Below are 19,498 nucleotides of genomic sequence, written 5' to 3' on the forward strand. Positions count from 1 at the left end.
AACAGATCAAATTTGTAAATAATTCTTGTTCTTCCAATTTGGAGCCATGAGTTGTAAATTTATAAAAATTAAATAAGTTTAAAAAAAAATTGTATTTAGAGGTCACACAAGCCCCATGAAGATTCATACGCATTTCCTATAAGAAACAAATACTATTTTGTACATTTGATTCAAAACCGTCACTTTAAGTGAATATAAACAAAAATCAACATTTCTCTTCGCGAATATCTGTAGAATATAAATTAATAATTACTGTTTGAAAATAACCCTAAAAAGTCCTTCTCATAAATAAATAAACATAGTAAAAACATTTTCTAAACAATATATTTTTTGTGAATATATTTCTATGAAATACACACAGATTTTTTTACATTCCTTCTTTGAAATTTCTTGAGTATTTTAATTTTGGTTTTTATTTGAATTATCTTTATAATTTGTAACTAAACATTTTTTGAGTATGCACAGACTTTTTTCAATAGAATTAAAATAATGAAATCTACAAGAGCCAAAAATAAAAAATGTAAATAAAACTAATTTTTTAAATTCTGATCTTATTATTAGTTGAAATTAACTTTATAATACATTTTGCTAAATAGAAAATTTCCAAGTTTTAAGAAATTTTCTGTAATTTTGGTTTCGAATCCCAGACCTTTCGATTTTTCAGTGTATTTATATGATTAAAAAATTTCTTAAACCGATTTAGACAAAAAAATTTGTAAAAAAGCTCACCAGATTTCTCAAAGCGTATTCGACCCTGATTTTGCCTTTCTGATAATTTTAGCAAAATTCATAATTTCCTGATTAATCTTCTGTTATTTTTAATAAAATCTAATAAACAAATGGATTTTTTTGGGAATTTAACGGCAGATAAATTCGATTTTTTTCAATGTCAGTCCTTTTAGTTGAGTTTTCAATGATAATTTCAGCACAATTCACAATTAGTTGAAAATTTTATGATATTTTAAAAATAAAATTTGTTTATCAATTTTATGACCTTTTTTAAAAAATTTAATAAACAAATATATTTTTAGGGCATCTAACGACGGAAAAATTCTTTGTTTTCACGATGGCTGACTTTTTAATTGGGATCTTTATAATAAATTCATCAAGACTCATGATTATTTGATACATTTTATATTTCTTAAAAAAAAATTAATAAACAGATGAATTATTTGGGCATCTGTAGAAAGAAAAACAACTTTTTTTGTTCGATGCTATTTTTTTTTATTCTCATTATTATCTTCATTCTTTTAATAAGGCTGCAGCTTCAAGATCGAGTGGAATGATCTTTCTATTCTACTTTTCTCTATGATACACTATTATTCGATCAGTGGAAATCAACATTTTACCCCCAAGAAATGTATCAGTGAACGTGTAAAATCGAAAAAAAAGAATTTTATTCCAAAAAATGCCCGAACAATTCAATTTTTATTTAAATTTGTTTAAAAAAATCATAAGATTAATAAAAATTAAGAATTTTTCTAAAATGATCATAAAGCTCCTAATTTAAGAAATTGAATAAAAAATGTATGTTTTTGTCGAAAAAAGCCTGATTAATGCATTTTTTAATGAAATTTGTTCAAGAAAACCTGAAAACTTGTCAACTTATTATAGATGTTGCTTAAATTGTCATGAAGTTGCCAACTGAAATGACTGGCATTAAAAAACAAGTGTTCACTGAAGAAAGCCTGAATAATGCGTTGGTTTATTAAATTTTTTTTAGAAACCCATAGGAATATGCAAAAAATTATGAATTTTGCTAAAACTATCATAAAGTTCCTAATTTAAAATGTTTACATAGTTAAAATGTTTACTGTTTTTAAAAATTAGGAAATTTGTCAACTAATTACGAATTTTTATAAAATTGTCATAAACATCCTAACTGAAAGGACTGGCATTAAAAAAAATGATTTTTTATCCGTCAAATACTGGAATAGTGCATTTGTTTAATAAATTTATTTATAGTATTACCAATTATTATCTGAAGAAAAAATTTCTTTCTCAACATATTTCTTTTATGCAAATTCTTTGCAATGTAATTTAAAAAAATTGTCTGCTTCGCGGTATATTCTCATCGCGCGCTACACGTACGCCCCGCTTCGTTCACAATTTTGAGCGTGCCAAGGGGCGCGCGATTGTTTGTTCTCGGGCTTCGCGCTCGATACCATATTTATCTCGCGCTACGCGATCGATATTTGTGCACAGACTCTTTAAAGCTAAAGGTGAAAGCATTGAGAACAGTTATTTGGTGATTGTGAATTCTCTTTTGTTAAAGCTCCTTCGGCCTTAGCGAGCACATTCTTATCATGTATCTCGAGCTTCGCACTTAAATTTATCCCTGAAATTGTATATCATTCACATAAATATATATTATTATAATTTATAACTTGCATTGGTATTAAAACAGAAGTAGTTTCATTGTCCCGTTTAAAACAATTTTGTTATTAAAAATTTTATTGAAACTTTTCTCGTTTTTCCATAAACTGAATTTTCTCATTTCCAATGTTATTTCTGTAATTTAAACTTGACTCACACGGTATACTGAGCAGCCTCACCATTTTTGAACTTCTAAATTATGTATATGTATGTATGTGTTTTTTTTGAAAATGAAATTATATATTTGAGAATCTTTGAATTCCTGCGAAATTGTTGAATGAAAAAACGTAATCTTTGGATTTTTCCTTAAATTCGTGTAGAACATTTAAAACCCAAACTTTTTCTTCTGCTGACTTTTTTTGATATCGTCCGTTTTTTGGCTTAAAAGCTCCATTTTCTTGTATTTTTTGAAATTTTGTAAATGCTTTAACTCTGGTAATTTTTGGTTTTATGAAAATAGCATCCAGGATTAATTGTTCAACTTTTTGAATTCTATAAACTTCCGTGGAAAAAAATGTTAAATTTTGAAAAAAAGTAGTCACATAAATATTCAAAATGCGCTTTTTGACTTTTTATTCGAAATGGCTGGCTAACGAATTTGACATTCAGTTTAGGACACTTATTTAAAAATCGGGCTCTACAACTCTCTAATAAATCTTATTAGATTTTTTGACAATTTCGTTTTGTTCAAATCGGTCAATATTTGTGGGCAGTACGTTATTTTAAACCAAAAAAGTTATTTTTCTTTAAATTGCACCATATTTCGGAAGAACATTTATCAAAATATTATAAAATCTCTCGAAATCCCTTAAAAAACCGAATAATATTTTTTGAAATCCTTTACAATTTTTAAGTGTCACACCCAGTGGAATTTTAAATCCAGAGGAATATATTCAAAAAATTTTTAAATATTTTGAAATATTTGTAAATCCTAGAATAAATTTTATTTTAAATGTATTTCCGGAACCCGATCAACTTAAAAAATTTTTCATGGTTCTGGAAGTAGCAGTAATTTCAAATTTTGTAAAAAAATGTGCTCTTATAGATTGCTTGTTTCACGGAAGGATAAAAAAATCAAGACAATAATCTGCTAAAAAAAAAATATCAATTCATGAAATAACCTAAATAGTTTCACATCTTTCATTGTAAAATTACTAAGCTTTACGTCCACAAACCATTATTTCTCATACGTAGATAATTTTCTTGGTTAAAAACAATAAGGTTAAATGATTTATTACGTAAATTTGATCAGGTACTTTATTTAGAACATTTTTTTTAATTTCGGCAATTTAAATTCTATTAATATCAAAATCAAAATCTTGTTTAGCGTCCAATAATAAAGTGAATGTATAGAATTCCTAAAAATAAAATCAAGAATCCGAAAGCCAAATTTGGAAACTACCATAAAATGCTCCTATTGCAATTAAAAAAATAATCACTATTCAAATCAAAATCTTCGGCCAAAAATAAAAAGAGGAAAGCAAATTGAGTAGGCAACCAACCAAATCCCTTTCCATCTCTTTTTTTATCATTTTCATTTTTTTATTAAAAAAATATTCTTCAAACAATCATTCAACAAGCGTCTTTGAAGCCTGGCAATGAAACTTAGATAAGAAGAACTAGATTTCGTAGACGTGTTTCAAAATAGAGATAAAAATACCTTTTCCTGTTTTTGTGGTTACTCTTAAAAATTTCAGTGTATAAATAGTCTGCCATCCGCATTCCGATATCAGTAGAAAAAAGAAGACTTCTTGATTATAGTCCTGTGTTCTTATAAACGACCGTGATGAAGTTTTTAACGTTTGCTTTAGTGGCACTTTCAGTCGGTGAGTACAAGTGAAAAAATTTAATTAAATTAAAAAATTATGTATGCGTATACTTTTCGATTTTGGGAAAAAATAATTTTTTATACGGAATAGTTTCATAGCGTTAATTATGTCGTTCAAACCTCCCTTTCTGCTGCTTCCGCTAAATTCCATTACCCCCAACCTCACTTTACCATTCGCTACCCCTTCTCCAGCCATCACTTCCTCTCCTACTTTTCTTACTCCCTTATTCCTCATTTCCCCTAACTTACTCAACTTCCTTTACTCTTCTCCTAATGAACCAATATTTACCCCTACTGCCCCCCTTTTCACATAATTTCCCCTACTTTCTCTTCTCTCATTTCGCTAACCTTAATTCTCCCCCTCCCCTTATTTAACCCCAATACACTTACTTCCTTATTCATTTAATTACTTCTCCTCGCTGCCACTTCTTAAAAAAATTGCGATAGACGCACAGCTTCTTCTTACTGCGTATGTGTCGCTGAGCGCGGGCATGTTTAAAATTCATAAATTAGTTTTTTTTTGTATCGTCAAATTGTAGTCGAATATTAGAATTTTTAATAGAGTATCATTACCCAAGAACAAAAATTCACACGCGCAATTAACTAAAATTGAAATAATTAAATTGTTAGTTCAAAAAGTTAATTCCATTACAAAATTACTCGCATTTTTAACAAAATAGTTGACTTTTCAACCAAAATAGTTTAATTTTTAATAATAATAGAAATTTTTTAACAAATTACTGATTATCTTCATTATTACCATTTAAAACATTTATTATAATTCACGACTATAATTCTAAACATCCTTTAAAAATTTTTTTTTACCAAACCTAGAACAGTTGAACTTCTGGTTGAAAGAACTAATAAAAAAAATCGATTTAAAAAAAAAATCTAATTCTCAATCAAAGTGAGGAAATAACGAAGAAATTATGAATCATCAATTAATGTAGTAAAATTTTACACCCAAAAAATTATTTCTCCACTTAAACTATGAATATTTAACTGAAAAACTTGAACTTTCAACCAAAAAGAGGAATATAAATCGTGCGCTTAGCTCGCGATATGAGCGTTGTGCGCGTTGTGGTTGATATGAACTACATTCGTTCACATGCCTTTGAAATCAAAGGTCAACGGATGGAGAACTGTAATTTTAAGATTGTTAAATCTCTTTTGTTAAAGCTCTTTAGGCTTTAACAAACACATTATCACCACGTATCTCGTGCTTCGCACTCGGTTTCGTCAAAAATGTCAACTTTTTTACATTATGCTTAACACATTTACGTCATATATAATACATTTTTTTAGTAACTCTGTCTAGGATTGCTTATTTAGGTATTGAAAAGTAAAGCACCAATTGCCTTGTTTTTTATTTTTATTTTTGATCTTTTTTTACAATTAAAGAGAAACTATGCTTTCTATCGAAATAATATTCCTAAAAATTTTATAAATTTTTGTTTGTTAAAAGAATTTTCTCTTATTTATTCTCGCAGCTTATCTTGTTTGTATAGAAAATTAATTTTCTTTATTTTGAAAGTTCTATTTAATTAATAAAACACAAACAACTTATCCTATAAACAATAACAACGACGACGAAGTCGGACAGACACCAACGTAAAAACGTGATTTTCTGACTCAGGGGGCTTTAAAATGCCGACATTAAATGAAATTCGCGAAAGTCTTTTTTCGCATAAAACTAATACCTTCTCATTAAAGAGCAGAATTTAAAAACAAGAATTTTCTAATAAAAATGTTAGTGTCATTTTTAATTTAAAAGAAACTAATTTTAAACCAGACATAAAAGTGTTCAAGAAAAACGATGAATATTTTACTGAAATAGTTGAATTAAAAAAATATACTTTTCACTAAAAAGTTGTGAATAATAATATTTTCTGTATCTTTAACATTATAATATTATCTTTCTAAATTAATGAAATAACTGCAAATTACCTGAATTTAAATTATTAATTTATTTTATTTTAAAAATATATTAAAAAGAAAATTTCTCAAGAAAATAGATAAATCTGATACCAAAATAAATGAATTTTAAACAAATGATAGGATTTAATAAAGTTTAATACATTTTTAATAAATATTCTGTTCAAAGAGACCTATTTTTCCACAAAATATATAAATTTTTAACAAATTATTTACATTTTTACGAGATATTAAAAGAAAAATGTGATCATATTAATTTAAACTAATTGATAACAAAACATTAGCCCCCGATTTGAAAGAAATGAAACTACTTAAATTTTGAAAAGGTTCTAAATTATATTTTTTATTGTTTTTTAAACTTTTTCAAAACTTCTAAATATCTTTTAAAATTATTTAAATGTTATCTACAATTTTTGTAAAAAGCAAAAGCATTCACTTTAAATCTGTGAATTTTTCTTAATTTTGAGGATACTTTAAATTTGTTTTTGAATCTTTGCAAATTAACAAAAATTAATTTTTAGGGTTTCAGCCCGAACTCAAAAACGTTAAAAGGCAAGAATGTTCTTTCTATTCCTATTTCTGAAAAATTGTTTAAAATTATGAGATTTTGTTTGAAAGGAAGATTTACTATCTGAATACACTTTTTTATGTTATGTGGATGTTTTTTCCATAATTGCTATTGTTCAGAAAAGATCATTTCACTTTAAAACATATTCACAATATTTAAAAAAGAATTTGGTATTTTTTTACTGCACTTTGTTTTACATTGCTATTATTTTAGATAATAGAAACCATGAACTACAACTTTTTCTTATTAATATTAAATTTATGTTTCAATTGAAATATTGTCCTTTCAAATTTTAAATGATTTTCTATTTATTATTATTGTTCTGGGTTGAGACGGTCACAGGCCCTGACGCTTGGGACATTCCGTTGCGTCCCTGTATAAGCCATAAGCATGATCCCATATCCCTTTCGTTTGCTGCTAGTTTTGCTAGCCTGTCCGATATCTGATTGCCTTTGATGCCGCTGCAACTAGGTATCCAAAGCAGAGTGACTCGGTTGTCTGTATCTAGTTTATTCAGTACCTCAAAGCTCTCCTAAACTAGTAGTAACATAGTCTTTGTTTTATTCAGGGCCATTTTAGCAGCCCTGCCTTAATTTTAAACCATTCCTCTTTCGTGGATAGGCTACCTCAATACTTCTGGTCGAATAGGTAGCGACGAGTGAATATTTTGTCCACGAGCTAGTTCAGTGTCATCTTCTTGGCGAATCGATTGCTATCCTTACTACTGTTGAGATACTGCTGTCGATTAACATATTAAATCTCCACGCCACCTTCGCAGTCGTGGTCTTGATGATGAGACGGAAGAACTCTAAGCCTATTAGTTCCCTCACAAACATCGCGACTGTCGACTTTGAGGCACCAGGGATGCCTCTCAGAATCAGTCGCCTGATCCTTTCCAGTCGAGACTTCACAGTAAACACTTTGAACCCGCTCCACCAGACGAATGAAACACAGGTTAACCTGATTTGCAGGATCGCCGCGAAGATTCACATAATTTTCTTCGGTTTCAAGCCCCAGCTTTTCCCAAAGGCGCTCCTACAGAGCCAAGGAGTCGCTAATAGTTTCTTGCACTTGTTTTCCAGGTACTCATTTCATGACAGCTTTTTATCCAAAATGATTGCTAGATAATTGCCTCACCCTTTGATTTCTAGCTGCTGTCCTGCCAGCTTAAATGTACTCGTGGTTCCCCACTTATACCTTCTGGTGAATAAAGTTGCGTCCATCTCACTCGGATTGACTAATAGTCCAGTCTTCTCACATCACGAATCTACTATTCTTTGGGCTTGCTGCATTACTCCGAAGAGCGGATCCAGCAGAGGTGTTTAAATACCTCCCTGCGACATCCCAATTCAACGCATCAACATTAAATGGTATCACCCTTATTCGTAGTTAGGTTCCTGTTGGTCAACATGTGGCAGGTCCATTCCACGACCGCAATAGGCACACCGTGTGCGATCATGGTCGTCCTAATCAACTGCCCATGGATGTATTTAAAGATTCCTTCAATGTCCATAAAGGTGCCAATCGCCAGGCCTTTCTGCTTCAGTTGTCCTTGGATTAGGTTCACGCTCTGCGTATTGCCCCCTCAGTCGCGTGACCAGCCCTATATGCTTATTATTGATTGTGACGTGGCCTACTTGACAAGACCTTATTGCGGTTATATCTGACCTCGAGCCTTTCCACTGATTCTATGAGAAAAAATGTAAGGCTAATGGAACAGAAATCCTTGAGTGAAGTGTACCCGATCCTGCCTGCTTTCGGAATGAAGACTATTCTTGCACACGTCCATGCCTGTAAAACATAACTGAGAGCTAGATCAGCCCTAGAATGTCTCATAATAGACTTTTAAATAATGAAAGACTTCGGAGCCCACCTAACCGTGGCTGAGGTAACAATCTCGTTAGCTGGTCGCCGTTTTGGGCCCAGTTAGGCCACATGCAGCTTTGATTATCTCGGAGGTGTCGTACCCTCTTCTCCTGACTGTGCACGGCCCGCAAAATGTGCCTTCATCAGGAGATCCAAGGTATCCCCGTCAGACTGAGTAACCCCCGCCGGGTAATTTCAGAGTGCAGAGAATGGTATCCGGATTTCGAGGGAGCAGCTTTTCAGTCTAGCCGCCTCTGCTCCTTTCCCGATATCTGTGAAAAAGTTGGTCTAGGTTTCTTGATGTGCCTCATGTATTGTACACCTTTATTTATCCCTCATTATCTAAATCTCTCTTCAGTTACCCTGCGAACCTCTTCGAGTTTACTATCCCACCAGTGCAGTAATAGTTTACAATGGATTCCAACTCAAACTGTATCTGTGAGTGATCTCAGAGAGTGGGTTCATCTGAGACTCTCCACTCCTTGATGTTATCTCTAAAACTACCGGTATAGACAGTAATGTCAATGACTTCCTCCCTACCCGAGTTGCGAAACATCGGGGTGTTCCTCGCATTAAAAATATTTGAATCAGTAGTGATTAGGTATTTCAGTAGATCATTACCTCTTGAGTTGATGTCATATGAAAAGTAAGCCGATATTATGACTAAACTTCCTGTTCCTATAAGATCCGTGACTATCACGATCAGGTCTCTAGAACATAGTTGAAGCAGCGGGACGTCGTTGACTCTCTTTGCTGATATGCAAGCCCTTGGATTCGCCGCCATGCCGCTCTTCAAGACTGCAGAGGCACCTTTGCTGTGGTGTGAGTTAATTTAAATAATGTATAGATCGGGAGCAGTCATTTATGCCTGCACTCGATCTTCCGGTCCACCGACAGGCTCCTCCTGCCCCTGGCCGGAAACCTGAGCATTGATCTGTCCAAAGTGGCACAAGGACTTGTTGTTAAAGACCGCAAATGCCCTCGTTTGACACGCACGAATTTGCACAACAACGCTGAAAAAATAAAAAAAATATGTCATTCCCATGACCTTGAACCTGACGCGATAAAGGTCAGCGGACACCAGGTTCGTAATCAGCGACCCCAAAAACCTATAACATATTTTTTAAAAATTTTTTGACCGTTTTTTCTCGATTTGACCTTCAAATGACCTTGAACCTGAAGCGATAGAGTTCAACGGATGCCTGATTCGTAATTAGCTACTCCAAAAACATATAACGTATTTTTGGATTTTTTTACCGTTTTCTCTCGATTTGACCTTCCAATGACATTGAAACTGACGCGATAAAAGTCAAAGGACGCCAGATTTGTATTCGGAGACCCCGAAAACCATAGTTAACCCGAGCTAACCTCAGAATACATGTTTAAGAGTGTCAAATCTCTCGAAAATACAGTTGGTGGGTAGTGGTGTTTCCTATATTTGTAGGGGGGTGGTGGTGGCTGGGGGGTGGAGGGTAGTCCGTTTAGCGTGCAATCGACTCGGGATACTTATAAGATACTACCATGATTTTTTCAGATTTTTTGGTCCAAAAATAAATTAGGCCAAAAACCGGCCTTACCGACCCTCCCCCTTTAGACATAAAATCATTTCAAGTAATGCAAAGCCAATCTGGTTTCAGAAAGCTAGGATTTCTGGATTTTTGAGGCATATCGATGCACCATTTTTTTAGATTAAATTCTTCATTCTCGAATAAATTACCAAAGGTTGTTATCATTATATTTTAATTTAATTTTTTTAATCAAAAGGTTTGGCACAATCCTTACCAGCCGAAAATGTCCAAGACAAGTTTGACCAATTGGAAGTAAAATCTGGATTGAAAGATATATTTCATTTGACACCTGATAATTTAAAGAAAGAGTGTAACGTTGATTTCGACAAGGAATGGACGACTATTGGTGCGGCTTTTGACAGCCTTCAAAAAATGTCCGATAGTTTTGATTCAGAAGCAGCATTGCAATTCAAAGAGGAAGATGATGGATTCGATGAACACGTTTTGGCTATCTGTCGAAAAAGTAAACCTTTCAAAAAGGAAAAAATAAATCTCATTAAAGCAGCGATGCCTTGCGCCAGCGAAGATAGAGTGTCCGAGCTTGTGAACATCTCAGAAGAAACCACTTGCTGAAATTTCTTTGAAATGAAGCCACTGTCAGTTTGTTTCTTGTTATCAAAATGAATCATCGTGAAAGCATTAAATCTATAATTCTAAAAAAATTTTTTCTTTAAGGCCTTGAAACTAAAGTTTTTTCTTAAATTAAATTTTAGATTAACTTTTGATTGTTTTGCATTTTTAATTTTCCAACTGTCTTATTTTAAATTAAAATATTCAAAATTTAACGATAATTTTGTTATTAAATATTTAAAAGTTTCATATTAAAAGCCTTAATAATCAGTTTATATGCAATTGTAATTCAATTTCGTACTAAAAAGCTTAAAACTGTACACTAAAAAAAAATTATATCATTGCAAAAGTGTTTTGTATTCTTTATCTTAATGTTTAAATTTCAACGCAAAATTTAAAAATGACCTAATTTTCAATTAATGTTTTAAACAAATGACTCATTTAAAATTGGTAAACGCTAGATTTTTAATTTTTCCCTTTCATAGGTTTTAGTTTTACATTTAAAATGGAATTGGTTGAATTTTGGAAAGTATTATTAGAAATTTTAGAATCATCAATTTCTAAGAGATTTAAGTTTACTTCAAATAATTGAAATTTTGAAGGTGATAAGGAGTTAGAAGTTATAAAAAAGTTAAAATTATTTTTTGAAAAAAAAGATCCTACTCCATCTTCACCCTATTGGGAATCTAAAAATTATAAAAAAGTTTTATTATCACAATTTCTGGAAACTAAATTTTTTTCAGTTTTAAATGAAGTTCTCATTCATTTAAGTTTCAACGTTACAAATTAAAGTTGTTTTTTATTTTTAACATTTCCGATGTAAAATTAACATTTATTTTGACAATTTTTAAATATAATTCAATTAATTTTTTATTTTAGAATAATTTGTATAACCAGCTTAAATGTTAACTTCTAATGTTATTATGTGAGAACAATTCAAAATTCTAGATTTTTTAAAGATTTGACTTAAAAGATTCAATTTAGTTTTCAATATTAAATTGTCAATTGTAAAAATCGGGTTCACAAAATTTTAAAGTTTTAAAAGTTTAAACTCAACTCAAAATAATAACAAAGTTAAATTAAAATGCTTACAAATGTGCGATTCCAAATATTGGAATCATACTTAACAACCATGATATATTCTTTTTTCCTTAAAATAAAAAAATTGTAATGCAATATCTTAAAATTTCCGATTTGGAAAATCTAAAAGGAACAATAATTCTAAATTAAGCCTTGAAATTTTAAAGATTTGAAATTAAAAAGCGAACATTTTTGTTGCTTAAAATCTAAATTGATAAAAATTAATTATTTTAGCTAAATAACTTACGTATTGAATAATTTCTTTCATATTGATTGGCTCTAATTAAAGTGTTCTGAATCTTCATGTTGCAAGCTGCATTTTTAATTTTTCCCTTTCCTTTGTTTTAGTTTATTTTATTTTTTTATTTTGAGGGTTTCCAGACGATTATTTGCGCAAATAAGCTCTAAATAAATTCTAAAGACACTTATTGGTTAGGATTAAGCTAAATAACGACGATTTGAAGGCCTCAAACGAGATTCTAATTTGGATTCAACTTGTAGTGTATTTTAGTAAATTGCAAATGTTTTCAATTCGAAATATTTAATAACACAGCTCCACCAAAAAACAGAAACTCAATTCGGCCTAAGAATTTCCCCCAGACCCCACAATTTTCCCCCAGCTGGGGGAATTCTTAGGCAATGTAACATAATTCTGATATTAGATTTTTACTCAGCTACTCAAAAAATGGAAAGATACCCTGGCCTAGGGGTGAAAGTTCACCCCTAGGCTAGGGGAATTATGTAAAAAATTTCTAATGCCACTCGAAATACGTAGAAACCCTTTTGTTATATTAACTTTCCAGTGGAGAAACATAACTTAAACAGAGCCTGAAAGTTCCAAGATTGTACTCATCTTGCCTAGGCTAGGTAAAAATTGTGGGGTGTGGGGTGTGGGGAAAATTTTGAGGCGGAATTCGGATTCAGTGATTTGAAAATCCATAATGGTAGTCTAGTCATATGCAAAGGTCAGGTCCCTTTTTCTGTTGGTCCGTGTCATTAATAAATGTTTCAAAAAAATTTTAAAGTTGCAATTTAAATATTTCTTTAAAAAAGGATTTTGAACTTGTTTATATTTGCATTGTTAGAAAATTAAAATCCAGAGACAAGAACTTATTTTCTGCTAATCGTTAGATATAGTATATTTATGGAATTTTTTAAGCAATACATCGTTCAAAATATACATTACCAGTTTTTTTATTTATATTTGGTATAAGTTATCAAAAGTTTTTAAATTTAATTTTGCTTGATTTTCAGAACCTAGGAAACAGATCGTAGCGGATAAAAAAGGTGGCAAAAGGACGAAAGGACAATATATATGACGACTTGGAGTGTTTCAATTTAATTATAAATCTAATTATCTAAATATTCATTTCAATATATAAGAGTTATACTGCGATTTTCCTTGAGTACTTCAAAAAAGAAATATCGACTATTGTGGGCGAATATTAGTACCCACACTTTTTTAAACAGATTTTTGGAGACGAGCGTAGCCGCTTATGTGGCAAACTTATTATTATCATTATTGAAAACTAACTAATCAGCGTTAAATAAAGAGTGATTACTAACAGCAGTCCACTATATTATGCTTTTTTTATTTATACATAAGAATCTTGAATAAGTTAGAAAAAGTTTTAAACAGTTTTAAACATTTTAGATATTTTAGTTAAAAATCATAAAAAAAGAGTTTATTTTTAACGAAATAGGCCCCGCAGACTTCGAGGTTAATTATTTCGTTTAAATCTCCCCCGCGACTATTCCCCACTCGAACACACTTCACACTTTGCCCCTCTTTCGCAATTTCTCCTCACAACTTGACACTCCTCTCGCTTCCTCAACTAACGCACCCCTTTCTCAACTTTCCCTTCCAAGGCTACATTTCCCATTTCTCCTGATTCTTCCACCCTTATTTCTTATAAATTTCCTACACTTATCTTCCTTTCACACCCCTCATCAGCCCTGATTCACGCTACTTACCATACTTTCCCCCCACATTTACCCTCACTTGCGTTGCTCACCTTTATTTTACATAATTTCCGTACTTACCACAGCATTTTCCTTCTCTCGCATACATTCTCTTCTCTAATTTCTCCTGTTTCGTAACTTTCCCTCAATCATTATTACTGACTACCTCTACTTCCCTTTATCTCATTGTCCTTATTTTACCCTTTTCCTTATCATTTTCCCAATTGTATATTCCAATACAGAGTTTGTAAACGAAGGGCTTAGCATCTTGCATACACGTATGTGAACGTTATAAAGTGAGCCCTTACTTCATTTTATTTCATTCTCATCACATTACTCAGTTTCTTTCCCGTCACTTTCACTCACTTCCACCAATTCCCTTTCCAGACTGCCCAACCCTCATTTACTCATCTTTCCACATCTCTCTTTCTTTACCCTTATCTTTCCCTCTCCTCAACTCCTCTACATTTATTCCCTACGAAAAGCGCCCCCTCACCTACTCACCCTATTTACTTCACTTTTTTCTCATCAACACAACAGTCCCTAACATTTTAAATATTCCTTACTTCTCCTACTTTATTAACCCTTACTTTTCTTACTTCCCTTTTCTCTACTTCCACTCCCTTCGCATTCCTCACCTAATTTCGCTCCTCCTGCTTCCCAAAACCTCATATAACAGTCTTCGAATAACATTACTGCCCTCACTTTTCCATTCGCTACCTTCCCTAATTAAATCCCTATACTTCTTCTCTCCTCCCTTATTCAAGTTCTCCCTTATCGACTTCCCCGCTTCCTTATTTTCCTCTAATTTTATGCCCCATGCATTCCACCACCTTCAATTGTCTTATGGTTCCCTCTTCTACACCCCAACCCTTCAGATGGTTCATGTCCCTCACTTCTTTTACTTTCCACTCCCTCACTTTTCTTATTTCTTCTTTCTCTACTTGCCCTCCCTTCGCATCCTTCACTTACACTAACTTATCTACTTAGCATCCCCTCATATCCCACACTTCTTAATCGTCACTGCCCTGACTTCTCCATTCTCTACTTTCCCTAATTCCAATTATATGCTTTTCTAAGTAATCCTTCCCTCCCTTTCCCTATTTTTCTCTCTTCAACATAAATACCATTTATAAGAATAATACTGATCGAAACAGAGCGTAAAAATTAATTTTTAAAAATCCCTTTACTTGTAAAATTTGTTTTTCTACGTAAATGTTTTTCATTTTTAAGTGAGTATGTTATTCAAAATATGCAAAAGCAACTAGGAATAAGCAAAAAAACATTAATACCTGTACGCTATCTAAATGCATTTCAGCATACCTCCAAAAACCTATTTCCATATTTGCATAGCTTTGCACAGAAATAATTAAATATATATATATATGGGACATTCTCTGTCAAATCAGCAACTCTCCCTCACACTTCAATTTGCAAGATAAATTAACGTTATTGGGCTTAAAATTTTCATTTGAGCTTCTAATTTTTCATGTCGTATGTCCTTTTGCGATTTTTTAAAATGGCGGACCTGTCACGACTGCCATATTGAATCAGCCATCGTGAAATTTCGGAAAACTAATAATAGATTCATAATCAGCGACCCCAAAAACCCCTATATTCATACCAAACTCGTGCTGTTGACGCATAATTATTTTGTCATTTTAAGCCGCCATCTTGGATTCGCCATCTTGGAATTTCCAAAAACTAATAGTAGATTCATAATCAGGGAGCTTAAACATATAAATAAAGTGGATTGTAAGATTCAATCTTATGTTCTTACCAGAATCAGAGTACAAATGCAAGATTATGCCTCTTTTGAGACTGTTTTGTGAAACGAAGAGGCTTTATGGTTCTAGATTACCAAAATATCCATTACTCTTATTTCGAGGAGCAAAAAAGTCCGGTGTTTTGATTTTTAGGAGAAAAATAATCGGAAATCTATCATCAGAAAGAATTTTAGTTACATTACTTTCGAAGAGCAAAAAAATGTGTGATCTACTATTCAAGTGGAAAAATAATCTAGAACATTAAATTCAAGTAAAAAAATCTAGTACTTTATTTTCGAAAAAGCAAAAAATGGAGAATCTATTATTCGTGCAGAATTATGTTGAATTGAAAAAAATTGGATGTAATTTGTTAAATGCCTGTAAGCTTTACCTTGGTCTTCATTTCGGGAATCACGTTCTTAATTTTTATTTTTTAAATCATTCAATTTGGAATTAATCATTATCATGCGAAATAGTAAAATAAGATTTGAATATGCAAAGTTTTATAACTATTCGTGTAAAATGACTTTTAATTAAAAATAACTTTGGGGAATTCAGTTATACCCACAAAGTTAGCTTAAAGTGTCTCACAAATTGACATTAAATTAATATCTTTCTGTTAAAAATATTTTATGTTGCAAATATAATAAATTATTACTATTTGCGATTTGTTTCTCATTTGTCTTTTATCTTTCGCGGTAGATTTTTTTCTCTTTTATTTTTTGGTTGTATTTGGCAGCCGTTCTCTACCGAAGACCACAGTGATATTCAATTTAAATTTTTAAAAAGCCAATAAGCAGCACAACCAAAACTTTGCAAATCATTATAATTATCGACTATATACAGGGTCTTACACTGAATTTGGTTTGATAACTTAATTATTTATACTAAGAACAAAACTTTTTCCAAAAGAGTATTACCGAGAACTAAAAGACTTAGTGGTGCAAAAATATAAATATTGCCACAAAATATTCTACTTATTTTGTAAATGTATATTTTATTTTCCTTTTTTTTGAGGGCCTAAAAAAGTGTGTCAAAAATCGATTTGTTCCGTTCACTTTTTCGAGATTCACAGATAGACGGACGGCCAGACGGACAGACAGACGCCGTCGTTAAAACTTGATTTTCGGATTTGGGGAGGCCCGAAACGTGGAGATCCGTTGAAAACTATGGTGTCAAATTTCAGAAAATTCTAATGCTTTCTCAATCCTGAATAATGAGAATGTAAAAATGAATTTCCTTTAAATTATATTTAAAGGTCCAACAACTCCAAAGAAGTTTGAGATGTATTTCTCATGAGAAAAAAATTTTTTTTGGATAAAATTGAGAACCATGAGTATTAGGTGCATCGACATTAAACTTAAAATTTTTCCAAAAAGTTAGCCATTGTATATTGAACAAAAATTTCGTTTTGTATATCATCCCCATTAGGTTGTTTTATGGGGACCGAAAAAAGCTCCAAATGTAGATAATTGTGTTTTGTGAGTTTCCGGCGACAAGTATAATTTTTGTTGCGGTTTTTCTACTATAAATGGTATCTTAATACATAAAATAGTACTTACTACCGATGATTAGATGTAAAAATAAATTATCTTGATAATTTATTATTGCTTTTAGCAATTCTCTTTCAAAATGGAGTTAGAAAGCCGCGTTTTTTCCGAATTTTTAAACTAGTTTTAAACTTTTTAGTTAGATCGAGGAAATTTAAAATTAATATCATAAAATAATCGTTTTACAAGTTATTGATATAATAATATATTGATATTAAATGATAATTTTAGAATGTTAGTTTTTTTTTTAATTCCACTTTTGGACCACTTTTCAATTAGAGTTAGGTTATAATGCTATTATTTTGAGAAAACAGAATTTTAAAACAATTTCTCAATATTTTTAATAATATTTTATTAAAATAATGGTATCAGTTTCTGCTTTAAAATCGCTAAAAAGGAAAGATTGAAGCAATTTTTGAGGTGAAAAATGTCTTTAGAGTTATTTTTCTAGTAACCAGTGCTTAGGATCTTGTTAGAAAATTAGGTTACAATCCTTATAAAAGGATGTTTTCAAATCAATTTTACCAAAAAAATCAAAAATCAAAAAAGCCAAATAATAAAATTCGCGATAATGTAAAGTTTCCGAATAATAAAATTCTCGAATTGGAAAATTTACAAATAATAAAACTGCGCAGAGTTTATGATATGACCGAATTTGAAAATTCCCCAATAGTAAGTTTCTCGACAGAAAATTAGCGAATTATACAATATACGCACTAGAAAATTACAAATTTTAAACAAATATTTTTTTTATTGATGAAGAACAGACTAATAAAATTTTTTAATATAAATTATTTTTGAAGTTTAAAGTTTTTAAAATTATGATTTGGATCTGAAATAACAATAATTAAGAAAAAAATTTATTTAAAAGTAAATGGCTTTTAGTTATTGTTCTTTTGAATCTAAACACTAAATTTAGAAACTTTAAAATAATTTGTCTCAACAGAACATTTTTGACTGTTGTATTTTTCATTCAATGTATTATTAAAAATTGAGGCAGCTCAGTATCGATAAAGGTACAAAATATTAAAAAATAGTACAGGTTGAGGAAACCGCTGGACAGTGCAACCGTAAAAACCGAGAAGTTAAGGGGCATTTTTTGAGAACGGTAAAAACTGGGAAATGACAGTGAATTTATTTTTTGAGCGAAATTTTACAAATATTTTAAAGAAGAATCTGTCAAATTTTGATGTCAACTGGTTTTTTAAGTAACCAATTAAATGGCCTTTTTAAATTGTGATTTCCATTTTAGATTTTAATTTTTGTTAAAAAACAAGAAATCTAAATAGCCAATTGAAACTCTATCAAATATTTCCAAAAATCTGAAATATGTTATTTTTACACCTTTTAATTAAAGATTCTTCATTTAAGATGAAGAAGAACTATTTAATATTCAGAAACATTGGATTTTTATTGAAGACGAGTAGATTATTGAAACATGTTTTTAGCAAAGAAATCGCATCGTTTTTGTCGGAGACGAATCTATGGCTGATTTTATTATTTTGATACGACTATTAGTTCTCTTGTAATTAATTGCACAACTTGCAAATCCATATCTGTGACAATCTTTAGCTCGTAACATTTAGAAAAGCTTTTAAATTTTTATTGTTACAATGTTCATTTTTCTTTTAAACAAAATTTTAGTTTCCAAATGAAGGATATTTAGAAGTTTTTAAGGGATTCAAAATTTATTTAAAATGTCTCAAGTCATTTCAGATAATTTAAACAAAGTGTTCGTACTGACAATATTCCGCTATTTGCACTGAAAGTTCTGTGCAAATAGCGAGAGCCTACATTGATTTTAAACAAAATTGTCAATCTTTTCAAACAGGTTTTAATTATTTAAAATGCAAGTAATTACCTTCTAATGTAAGAAGTGCTCAGTTAAAAAAAAACTTTAATGTTTCTAGTTTAAAATTGCTAAAAATAATTTAATTTAACAAATTTTTAAGTTCATCGATTGATTCTTTAATTTAGAGCATTTGAAATCATAATGAAGATTTATATTTTTGTAATTGAATCTGTATCTTTAAACACCACATATGTGATAAAAGTTGAAAATTCTAAATTTTTAATTTATCTGCATTTAATTAAAAAAAATTGTAATTAAAAAGAAGCAGAACCTTTAATGATTTATTTTAATTGATTTTTATGATAAAAAATAATAATTCAGTAATAGCTTAAAATTAAATTATAATTCTAGCCTCTGTAAAATATTCAAACCCGAAAATGACAGCGAATTTTTTACTTCGGAAATTTTACAATCAGTTAATTTTTCAATTTCAAAATCCTTCAGTGAACGCAGTATAATTTAAAAAATTTCCAACTTACAAATTTCAAATTTTAGCTCTTCACAATCTGAGCGTATAATTTTCATTTCAACAAATTTTAAATGCAAGTTGGTAGATCGGAACAATTAAAAATTAAAA

The sequence above is a fragment of the Belonocnema kinseyi genome, chromosome 3 (assembly GCF_010883055.1).
Source record: "Belonocnema kinseyi isolate 2016_QV_RU_SX_M_011 chromosome 3, B_treatae_v1, whole genome shotgun sequence".
In the NCBI taxonomy this organism is placed as follows: domain Eukaryota; kingdom Metazoa; phylum Arthropoda; class Insecta; order Hymenoptera; family Cynipidae; genus Belonocnema; species Belonocnema kinseyi.